This window comes from Brachycentrus maculatus, unplaced genomic scaffold (assembly GCF_059751285.1).
Source record: "Brachycentrus maculatus isolate JH-2025_06_01 unplaced genomic scaffold, ASM5975128v1 h1tg001484l, whole genome shotgun sequence".
Taxonomy (NCBI): Eukaryota; Metazoa; Arthropoda; class Insecta; order Trichoptera; family Brachycentridae; genus Brachycentrus; species Brachycentrus maculatus.
In genome coordinates, this window is record NW_028282121.1 from 45,002 (window position 1) to 58,530 (window position 13,529).

Here is a 13,529-nt window from a genome sequence, read left to right on the forward strand (position 1 = left end):
TTTTAGGGTTTGCAGAAGAAGAATATGAATTGTCGGATATTTAATATTCTAACTTTTTTAACAATATAAAAAATAACGTCCAAATTTTTTTGTAAAACGACAAATTAGTTTTTACATGTCCAATTTGATTTGTTAGGCGTTCAAATTGATTTTTTAAAACGTCCCATTTGTAGTTGTTTAATTGTTCCCTTTAAAAAATCCATTACTTAAAACATAATCCTACTTAAAACCATTACTTTATTATAAATTCATTCAATTTAATTCATTTTTTGTCATTTTGCCCTTTAAATTTGGTTTGTCAAACGTCCAATATGGAGCGAAATATCTATGAACGTTAGGACAGGTAATCTATTTTTTTCTTAATTCAAAGTCATCACGGAAGTTTTCGTTCAAACGACACGACACAAGACAAAAGTCTAGATTGCAGAAGATAAAAACTTGAATAATTTTCTAGTAAATGGCTCGGATGTTGTGTTAAAGCAGTAATAACAATAAAACTACAATAAAAGAACCGAAGAAAAGCGACGCGGCAGTAAAATTTTGTAACAAGTATTCGGGGAAAAACATAAATTATGCCCTGTATTCGCATCCTCGGAGGAGGTATGGAGAGCACGGGAGATAGGTTGGGAACAAACAAGGAACCGTGGTCCGTGTAAAGGCTCTACACCCTACAATTTACAAGGAATTGAAACTAAGTTATAAGGGAAAAACTTGGACTGGAAATCTATTCACGCTTCAGCGAACTGCTCTGTTCATTACGCGGGGTAACGACGATGATTCAGGACAAAAATCTCGTTATTTTTTACATTATTAAGTATTTTTTATATTTTATTTTAGATATTATTTAATAGAAAGTAAATAACTAACTAATAGTAATAAATAGTAGTAAATACTAAGCTTAAGTAATAAAAATGAAAATGGTATTTTCTGGCGTTTCTCATGTGTGTGATTGAAATCCAGGATTTGGACCTCACATACTAATATAAGAGTTTCTGCTTAGTAAAGAACTTCTTTACATCTCACCAATAGATGTATCTAGTGAAGTTCTAGTGATTCAAAGAACAAGGTTTCTAAATTGGTTCATATATATAGAACTTCCAAGAATTTGAGTAGTGTGGTTGTCAATAATGGGTAGAATTGGTGAATGGTACACGTGTGTAAAGTGATCACTTAAACCAGCCTATGACGGTCGTCAGCCCCGTAAATGCCCAGACTTCCATATTCTTCTTCATCTTTGATGAGATGTCAAAAAATAATTGTATAATAGACGTTCGAATGGCGAGATGAGGAAAGATAGGAAGCTCACAAGTTGTCATTCAGAGTTGACGTATTCGCTGCGCAATGCACAATAAATATAATATTTAGGACTTTTTTAAATCATATTTTTAAATCATATTTTTTAAATTATATTTTAATATGGTGTACGGAGTGTGTGAGAAGTTGTTGGTAAGGGAATGTAATTAACCATGAGTATTTTAATGTTTTAGAATTTAATAAACCCTGATGATGACAAGACTCTTGTCGAAACCGGTAGGTTAAGGTGTACTAATAATAAAATAAAAAGTTATTAAAACAAAGTTGTTTAATTTTATAAAGTTTATGAAATATTTTAATTTTTTATTCTTAAATTCTTCCAATGCTAGGAATTAAGTTATTTATTATTATTTTTTTAATAACTCCTGTAATTGGAGATAATCCAGATTTTGTGAACAAGTATTTGGACACACTCAAAATGTTGTAAGTTATTTATTGTTTCGGCATTCACATTTTGGTAAAACATGATTTAATTATTTACAAAACACTTGTTTTTCTTATCAATTATACAATATTTTTTTACAACTACTTTCGGAAAATACACATGCTTCCATCTACAGGTATAAGTATAAAACGTTTATATTTATACCAGAACATGGAAGCATCCATAACTTCCAAAACTAGTGAAATATTGCACTCAAGTGGTAAAAAACCAGTGTTTTATTTATAATTTACAAATAATGTATATTTGGAAAAAGTGAACGTAAAATATGACAAAGTCAAAAATCTACGTAACCAGAGAAAATGTATGACTAGATGTATGGACGTAAAGAAAGCTTATAGTGTATATAGGAAGTGAAATTAAGAAAACCGTGAAAAATGTGGTAACTTTTAACGATATGTTGCCAAAACCATTTTTTCAAAGAGATGAAAATTGAATTATGAAAAGAAACTTAGTGGTTTAAAATGTGCTTTCTTTAACTTTACGCTAATGAGCTGTGCAAATCGGCCGTTACGCACAAAGGAGTAGCATTTACACGTCATGACGTCATCTTCAAAGTTTTGTGTCATTATTGTCCTTAACCGGAAGCGCCACCCCGCTATCTCGCTATATTCAGTTATCTCGAGGCATTTCTCTGCGATATCTGCCCGAATTTAGCATCCACCCTTATCTACTAAACTTGTTCTCGGTTTTACAGCCCTTAGAGAACCGCCCTTCCTGTGGGGTTGATTCCTCGACCGTTATCTGTTCGACCCCCAGAGATGTCGGATCGCGAAGAATCACGCACGGGAGGTGATTCCTCAACTAAACGGTTTCAGAACATCATTACAAGTACTGAATAACAAAATAACAAAATAATATCAAAAGATTTTTTACTCTGCTAATCATATCGTAGTCATACAGAAGAAAGTGACCAAGTGTATTAAAAAAAAAAAAACGTGATCATTGACTATTTGAAATTATATCTTACTTGCTTAACATTGCCCTGAAAAATCCCAAAGCGATTTAAAATTTGGAAATATAATATATTGACTTCTTAAAAATGACTAACTGCATTGATGTTTATTTTCTTGCCAAGCAAAAGTGACTTCAATGGCCCTTCTGAACCTTTTTTTAGTTGTTCCCTTTCTCCTGTACGACTACGAAATGTGAATTTAGTCGGTGATAGAAGCAGATGAAAACCGAGAAAAATTTGGCGTGTATTATTGATTACCTATTATTATACTATTATTTGCATGCTGGTGTAGTCATTGTCTTGACGAAAAGATGGGTCTCGAAACCGGTGTACTAAAATCTCGGTGTGTGGTTATACAGGTATACTAACATTACTAAGATTTTATGCAAATACTTATATGGTTACAAATAAACTAAGCATCACGCCGCTTCCCCGCAGGAATAGGCAGTGAGAATAGAACGTCACATCAATCTGTCTTTGCATACCATCTTCGCCCCTTCCACATTCATGCATCTCCTCATACATACCCGCCGATTGTTACGACGCCTCACCTGACCAAGGTGTTGTCTTCTACCATTTTCATCTTTTTTACCATTTTTTTAAGTATTTGAAATACTTGATCATGCCATGTTTTCTTCGGTCTTTCTCTGCTTCTATTACAGACCACATTCGCCTCACAAATTCGTTTGACTATCATTTCTTTTCATCATCCCCTAGAAATCCAATTAAAATGATAAATAAAAACCTAATGAATATTTGATTGGGTATATTCTTTTTTTGTCCGCCCCCATAGTGTAATGGTCAGCGCGCTCGGCTACCGTTCTGGAGGTCCCAGGTTCGATTAACAGAGGGGCGTCTAATAAATATAAGTTATTTTTTCACTCTAATATTTATTCAATATTACCCTGAACTGGTACCTGATGTGGAGGGCTGATCACCTTTACTTCATGTGTTAACGATCTAGATAACAATGCGTTTATATGATGGGGTGATATGAGGGGATACATGGGGATGATACATTACCATCGGGGTGTAGATAAGGGTTCGAATGAAACGAAAAAAAATAAAAACACAAATATTTCTCTTTTTTCAATAATAAAAAAACAGATCTCCTGGCTCCGGAATAAACGAGATTGGACGTGGATCAGAATGGTTAAAACTCTGTTTAGAGCTGCCTAAGACAAGGACAATTACTCTCAAGTGATAGTCGACTAAGAACGACCTGAATCGGAGGGCTAACCTTTCCTTCGTGTGTTAACGATCAAGATAACACTGTGTTATATAATGTAGTGCCCTATGCACCATTGGGGTGCGAATAAGGGTTTGAAATTGAAAAAATATATATTCTATTCGGTACACAAAATGTCTTGAACGAGCATAGGTAGAGCAGATATGCTTCCAGCATAGTTGAAAGTTGAGCTCCTCAAAGTTTGCTGTAATTGCAATGACGGCATATTCAATTATTTCCGAAGGTCCTCAAAGCTCGAGGCAACTCCAATTTGTTTAGTTGGTGTCTTTGAAAATTATAAAACTGGTATTCTGAATCGGTTTTGAGGGGTGAATGCCTAAATAAGGGTTAGTTTATTATATTACGAGTGTCTGAGTGCTCTTTAACCGGTAACTTTCGCCGACTTGGTGAAGTTAATCCTTCATATTTTAAACTCGTCAAAGCTCGAAAGCTTTGAGTGGAAAGTTGAAAGCTTAAGGGAAGTCACGGATACTTTGAATTTTAAATACAAAAATAATGCACCCTCCAATCTGGCGTTTAAGCACAAAATTAAGCTGCTTTGTATTCAAAATAGGGTTCGCTTATGGAATTTTGGTGTATTCAAAAATATTCATATGATTTTATTTTGTTTTTGTTTTTTTTACTCTGAATTTGGACTCAAATAATTGTTTTTTCTTCTTTATATTATTTGTGTTCGTGTAATGTTGTTGTTTTTATTTTTTTACTATTAGCATTTGATAAAATGTTTTTGACCATATGAACCTTACAGGCTTGCACTCTTCACTTGAGATTTAAAATAAAGAATAAAGAAAATTAGAAAAATATATGCTTATTTAAGTCATAGAATTTTTTTGTAAAATAGTAAAAAAAAACACTTCCCTTCTTACTTCTTCAACCCTCACTTAACCCATCTCTTAAGATGACAAGGTTCTTGTCGAAACCAGTTAAAGTGAACTACTAAAAATAAAAGCGGTTAAAAACAAAGTTTAAATTTAATTTTTAAGTTTTATATTATGTGCCACAAAGTATCTGCAAGAAACAAATCAATCAACTACTTTTTTTCCTGGGTATTTTTTTTATTTTTTAAATTTTTATTATATGTCATAGTATGTCATATATGTTTACAGTATATAAAATAATTGAATTACTCTTTTTCCTGGGTACTTTTTATTTTTTTAAAATTTTTTATAATATGTGCCACCTTTGTGATACTAATTATTATTATTATTATTTGTTTTTTCAGTATTTTTTGCAGATACTTTTATCTGCAAAAAATACTCTAAAAACATGAAATTACTATTTGTTATCGGTACTTAGTGAAATATGAAAATTTACAACTAAACCTACCCTATATAGGCTATTTTCTTTAAGGGGGTTACGACCTAAATACATAAATTCTCTCTATAGTCCGTTTGTACTATTCATTACGCCATCCCTTAATTAGTGAAAAAAATCACGTTTCGTTGTGATTTATTTGAAGGCAGTAATTAACCCTTGCGTCACCGGTGGAGATTGTGTATAAGGGTGGGTTTTCATCCAGGAAATTTGTGTTACAAGAACATGATATACGACCTAAAAATTTGAAGGTTAAGTGGCTTTTAATTTAACTTTTTCAACGGTTTAATGACGTTATTTTAAACCACGTAAAATTTTGAAGGTTAGTTTCTTTTAAATTTATTTTTTCGACAGTTTAATGATGTTATATGAAAGACCTTAAAACTTTTAGGTTAAGTAGTTTTTACTTTTTGGATTGTTTTTAACGCTATTTTTTTCAAGGACGATTTTTTAATGAGGTTTTTTATTCATTTAAAACCTGACTTTTTTAAAAGCAAACTTTTCCTAATATTACTGATCAGAACGTCGTTTCCTTGCAGGGGTAGGCAGAGAGGATAGAACTCCATACCAATCTGTGTTTTAAAAAGTTCTTCGCCTCTTACACATTCTGCATCTCCTCATACATACCCGCTCATTATTCCGACTCCATAGGAATAGGTACTCCATAGTGTACACCAATAGGCATTTTTATATTATTTTATTTAACTTTATTGCTCTTCTCAACTTCCACATTCTATAACTGTTTATGTTTTTTTTATTTTTTATTTTTACTTAAGCTCTAAATTAAGTCTGCCTATTAATCTTCTTAACTTTTGCTATATTTTATTCTCGCTGTTTACTTTTAACTCATTTAACATTAGTGAAATTTTGTAATTGGAATATTACAATTACCTGTTTTATTTGTTATTCATTATTGTAAATGTATTTTTGTTTTATTAAAATTAAACACTTGAATATACCACTTTAATGAGTTTTATTTTTATTTACGACTAGTTTCGAAAACGACACATGTTTTCATCTTCTGGTACAAATTAAAACTAACAAGTTAAATTAACTAATGTTTTAATTTGTACCAGAAGATGAAAACATGTGTCGTTTTCGAAACTAGTCGTAAATAATAAAAAAAATTAAAAAAAATATACCACTTTAATGAGTTTTATTTTTATTTACGACTAGTTTCGAAAACGACACATGTTTTCATCTTCTGGTGCAAATTAAAACTAACAAATTAAATTAACTAATGTTTTAATTTGTCCGCCTCCGTAGTGTAATGGTCAGCACGCTCGGCTACCGTTCTGGAGGTCCCGGGTTCGATTCCCAAGGGGGGTAAAATAAATATATGTGATTTTTTTCACTGTCATATTTATTCAATATTACCCTGGACTGGTACCTGAAGCGGAGGGCTGATCACCTTTCCTTCATGTGTAAACGATCAAGATAACACTGCGTTTATATGACGCAGTGCCCTATGCACCATTGGGGTGCGGATAAGGGTTTTATTATTATTATTATTTAATTTGTACCAGAAGATGAAAACATGTGTCGTTTTCGAAACTAGTCGTAAATAAAAATAAAACTCAAAGTCGTATATTCAAGTGTTTAATTTTAAAAAAATCACGTCATTCCACAAAGTTAGTGCCGAATCAATGAACAATATGTATTTTTGTTAATGTTCTGTTAAGTTTCTAAATAAATATGTAATACAAATCTCTCATATTTACATGCGTATTGAAGTGTATTAAATACAGCAGGCCCATATTTGTTCACAGTGAGGGAAAGGTTATTATTTATTGCTTGATGATATAGAAGGCAATGAATAAATCGATGAACAACATTATAGATACGGTAAATTCCATCAAGTGTGATGAAATATTGGTCTAGGTGGCAGTGAATCAACGAATTATTGATGACTCAAACGCGTGACCTAATCTAACGAGGAAATTCCTCAAGATATACTCAGCACGTTCTTAAATTTCAATATTGCCTCACATCTGTATGGAATTATATGAATGTACTAAAATATTTTTCATCTCTTCTTTTATTAATGACATTTTGAGTGTGTCCAAATACTTGTTCACAAATCTGGATAATCCCCAATTACAGTAGTGATTTTATTATTAGATTAAAACCACTATTTTTAGCTTTTCTACTTTTTTATTTGACCAGCGACCGGGTTTCGTCGTTACCGACATCATCAGACTGGACCAGTCTGATGATCTCGGTAACGACGAAACCCGGTCGCTGGTCAAATAAAAAAGTGGAAAAGCTAAAAATATTGGTTTTAATCTAATAATAAATTAAAAATGCAATTCCATCACGAAGTGTCAGTGGATAATATAAATCTATTAAAAAATACAGTAGTTATTTTTCGTATTATTTTTCGACATCTCAACATAGATGAAGAATAATATAGAAGGAAGGCTTCTTTCATCTCACAATAGATGTCTGTAGTGAGGTTCAAGTGATTTTTTTTGAGGTCTAGGGATCTTGCATCCCTTATGTCACTGCGACCATATTAGGTCTTTTGTGAAATCAGCATACTAGGGAGTCATGAAGTCCAATTTTTGTCATGTGTTTGTTTCCTCAGTCTGCCGTGTCCTGCCAAGGTCCTGGTTAGGATCCGTATTTATTTTGCTAAGCTTTAGAGCTTCTGTGGTGAATTTCCGCGAATACCCCATGTCCACTTCCGTGGTGTAATGGTCAGCGTGTTTAGCTACCGTGCTGGAGGTCCCGGGTTGGATTCCCACGGGGGGGGTGAAAATAAATATAAGTGATTTAACACTGTATATTTATTTAATATTACCCTGGACTGGTTCCTGAAGCGCAAGAGTGATCACCTTGCCTTCATGTAAGTATTTCACTGCGTCAATTTGATGCAGTGCCCTATGCACCATTAGCTGCGGATAAGGGTTATAATAATATATATATATATATATATATATATATATATATATATATATATATATATATATATATATATATATATATATATATATATATATATATATATATATATATATATATATATATATATATATATATATATATATATATATATATATATATATATATATATATATATATATATATATATATATATATATATATATATATATATATATATATATATATATATATATATATATATATATATATATATTTATACATATATATATAAATACATCTGTCCGCCTCCGTAGTGTTATGGTCAGCACGCTCGGCTACCGTTCTGGAGGTCCCGGGTTCGATTCCCAAAGGGGGTAAAATAAATATAAGTGATTTTTTCACCCTAATATTTATTCAATATTACAATGGACTGGTACCTGAAGCGGAGGGCTGATCACCTTTCCTTCGTGTGTTAACGATCAACATAACATTGTGTTTATATAATGCAGTGCCCTATGCATCATTGGGGTGCGGATAAGGGTTTGAATGAAATATATATACATACTTATGTGTTATTTGGAAAGATTCAACATAAGGGATTTATTTTTATTGGTATATTTATTTTGCGAGTTGTATATCTCTTTAATAAATGACAAATCTTCTTGTTTAATTCCAACCCGAATGAAATTTTCGTGGTGGGTTTTAGATTAAAAACAGCGGACATTTATTTAATACCCTTTAAGTATGTTTCGCTTTCAACCCTTGCAAGTTGAAGGGGGATGAACGAGGCATATAAATTCTGTTTTAATCAAATAACGTTTGTAGTCATATAAATTCGGTTTTATTTATTTACGAGTGAATGGTTGTGAAAGAATAATAGTTAGCTTTTGGGTTGAACTTCAAAATAATAAACAGCCCTTCGGGTCAACTTGTATCGGCCTAGCGGGTTATTTTAGTCTGACATATATCACCTTATACATACCCGCCAATTATTAGGACTCCTGACCTAACCACGCCCATTTGAAATACATCCCAAGTTTTCCTAGGTCTTCCTCTGCTAGTATAACTAACCACATTCACTGTATAAATTTGTTTAAAAATAGTATTTATTTTGTTTTTCTGACGTCATTTATAATGAAATATTTATTTTCATGTAAAACCTCACCATTTTAATATCAAATGTGTTAATCATCACACCGTTTTCCCGCAGGGGTAGGCAAAGAGGATTAAACGCCACACCACTCTGTTTTTGCAAATAATATTTGCATGCATCTTCTCATACATACCCGCCGAGTAACCCGACTCTTGACATGACCACTCTCAATTATACTAAATACTTATCATTTACTACTTCAAATACCTTAATGAGCCATGTTTTCTTCGGTCTTCCTCTGCATCATAAATTTGTTTCTCACTCATTGATTCACATGCCTAAACAATCTCAACGCACCTTTCTCAATTTTGTCGATAATGCATGCCCAGTTATTTTCATTGGTAATATTTTTATACTGTCAATCAAAGGTAGCATGGTGATTATTACAAGTATATATAAGTGATCACTTTACTTATCTTTCCGATAATGCTTATCTCAACCTCATATTCTTCCCTTATCAATATTCAAACATCTATCATACATGATTTAGACCCACTGAAAGATCGCATTACGGCTGCATTCAGTGAACTTTTATCCTTTATAAAATTAAACTAATAATAATAAATAATAACCATATCCGCTCCCTAGGTGGAGCATATGGAGTCCACAAACTGTCTCCAGGCTTTTCTGTCGGCTGCCAGCTCCCTTGCATCCTCCCAAGTCAGATCCGCGTCGCGAAGTTCTGACGAGAACTGCCGACGAATTGTCAGCAATGGTCAAAACTACTTTGTTTTAACCACTTTTTTATTATAAGTACCTACACATTGACCAATCGGTTTCGACAATAACCTTGTCATCATCATGGTTTATTAAATTCTAAAACATTTTATTTCCTGTTAAACTTTTCAACATGAAGTATGTTTATATTTATATGTATATGATTCCAAATGAGCTTGCTTCCATGAACACGTATTTATTTCCAATCACTCTGTTCAAAGCTCCATTTATTATATTCATTACATTATATTTATCTCATGTCTTTATCTTCTTTTTCAACCCCTAAAGACATGCTTCAGAGGTATAAAAATTGTGCATTTTGTTACATCTTCCTCTGTTTCAAATACTATTTTACCATTGACTTACTCTCACTCATTGCCAGCTTATTTTCATATGTACAACATACATCCTCGAAACCATCTTTATATGTTTCGTGAATGTTTTTTGCAGATACTTTGTGGCACATTTTATAAACTTTATAAAATAAAACAACGTTGTTTTAACCAATTTTTATTGGTATACTTTATCCAACCGGTTTCAACAAGTACCTTGTCATCAGGGTTTATGTACTAAATTTTAAAACATTTAAATACTCATAGTTAATTACAATCCCTTACCAAAAGCATCCACACACTCCGTACACCATATAAAAATATGATTTAAAAAATATGATTTAAAAATATGATTTAAAAACTCCTAAATGTTATTTTTAATGTGCATTACGTAACAACTCCAAAAAATAACTATAGTTGATAAAATGTGCCACAAAGTATCTGCGAAAAACATTCATGAAAATACTTTTACCCTTTTTTACTAAATGCTTCACTTCCATACACAAGGGTTGGAATCAGGACTCCAGTGATCACTGCCAGTATATTCTCCAGTCTCTTTTATAATATCATGGCTAACACCTGCGTTTTAATATCAAATAACATGTAAAATATCTAGAGCAATAAATTAATGTAACTAGCCACAAAGGTATATAATGGAACGGTTGACAAAATCAAAGTCAGGGGTCACAAACCGTTTTTCGTAAACCGTTTTTACGAGTTATCGATTATGGTAGTGAGTGATCATCTAACGTCATATTGATATCTCAATATAGAGGAAGAGGAATTTGGAAGTCAGGACGTTAACAGGGCTTTTGTTTTCGAACTGAGTTTATATTTTCATATGTTGATGAGAACGTTTCAAGGTTTAGAAACTAGTAGTGTTGACATTAATAAATTCAAAAGTGATCTTTACGAGTGTTTTATTTTTTGTAGTTAAATCTTTATGTTTATTCTACACATTGTCCGCCTCCGTAGTGTAATGGTCAGCATGCTCGCTTACCGTTCTGGAGGTCCCGGGTTCGATTCCCAGGGGGGTTTAATAAATGTAAGTGATTTTTTCACTCTAATATTTATTCAATATTACACTGGACTGGTACCTGAAGTGGAGGGCTGATCACCTTTCCTTCGTGTGTAATCGATCGAGATAACAATGCGTTTATATGAAGCAGTGCCCTATGCACCATTGGGGTGCGGTAAGGGTTTTATTATTTATTATTATTCTACAAAATGCCAAATCAAGAAAGACGGTAAACAAATAGGATTAAAATATGAGAAAATAAATTAAATTTTTTTATAAATCAGTTCTCGTCAGAACTTCAGGACGCGGATCTGACTTGGAAGGATGCAAGGAAGCTGGCAGCCGACAGAAAAGCCTGGAGACAGTTTGTGGACTCCATATGCCCCACCTAGAGAGCGGATATGGTTTAATATAACAATAATATTATATAAATACAAAAAAAATGGTATTGAACATGAATTTTGATATTTTCTAAAAATACTTAAAAATGTGTATTCATTTTGACATCCTAACATACAGGAAAAAGAATACATTTAAATTTTCATGAATTCATTCTAATTTATGTCGATCATGGGTATGGTGAATGTTACACGGATATAATGTGATCTCATATCATAAACCAGCCTATAACAAGTCGTAAGCCTTGTAAATACACAGAACTCCACATGTTTCAACACCTATGTTAAGATTTCGTATAAAAATAAACAAGGAATAATAATGATTAAAGAAAACACTTCGTTTTTTACCACTTGAGTTTTATTATAGACCACATGTTTCAGAAGTTAAACTTCCATCATTCAGGTCTGTATAGTAACTAAAATATAAAATATAAAATTGTTCTATAAATAAGGAGAGGGGAAAGTAAGGGGAAGGGGTTAGTCAAGGAACGGAGTTTGAAAACAAAGGAAAAATGGAAAGCAAAGGTGAAGAATTTTTAAACAATATATTATATAATAAATTATAATTAGAATTTAGGTTTTTTTGGATTTCTAAATTTTCAAGATAATTCATAATTTGGCCTTTATATGGAACAAGCTGTAATAGTGTTAATTTATGAGAGTGAAATGAGTGATTAGTATCTATTATGTAAAAAAATAATGAAAGGAATAATAATATAAGAGTTTCTGCTTAATAAAAAAGCTTCTTTACATCTCACCAATAGATGTCTCTAGTGAAGTTCTAGTGATTCAAGAACAAAGTTTCTAAATTGGTTCATATATATAGAACTTCCAAGAATTTGAGTAGTGTGGTTGTCAATAATGGGTAGAATTGGTGAATGTTACACGTGTGTAAAGTGATCACTTAAACCAGCCTATGACGGTCGTAAGCCCCGTAAATGCCCAGACTTCCATATTTTTCTTCATCTTTGATGAGATGTCAAAAAATAATATGAAAATAACTCCTGTAATTGGAGATAATCCAGATTTTGTGAACAAGTATTTGGACACACTCAAAATGTTGGAATAATAATATTTAAAATTAATAATAATGCGTTACGCATAAGGTTGCCAACCCCTGACTTAAACGGACCGAACGGATAAAATCGGATGAAATCATGATCCAGAGCGGATTCGCGCGAAGATTTATGTTCCCAGACGAAAATCTCCCATTGTCATACACAATGGTTATCAACATCGGACATTTCGCATAAATATGGGATATTTATGGCGTTATTATTTCGGATTTGCGCTCGCCCAGTTGCAAAGTGACGTCACAGGGTGTTGCTGAAACATTATAAAGATGAATTGTTGCTCTAAAGCGGAGGCATAGTGTCAACTCGCGGCTTCTCAAAGTTTTTCTGAGTCAGGCACCTCCAGCTTGAATATTTTGTCAATTCGTACATGCCCAGACTTTCATATTCTTTTCAACATTGATGAGATGTCAAAAATAATAAACCTTTTAGGAACTATATTCAAAATTAAACAAGGTTATTGCATTGAATTCTACTTTTATGAACATATTTATGATGATATGTGACTCGTTTCGTCTTATTAAGACATTATCGAACACTCTAATAACACGAAACGTGTCACATATTATCATACGTATGTAAATAAAAACAGAATTAAATGCAATAAACTCGTGTGATTTTGTATATACTACCCAACAATTTAAAATTGAATTCTACCAAGTGTCTGCAGTTACAATA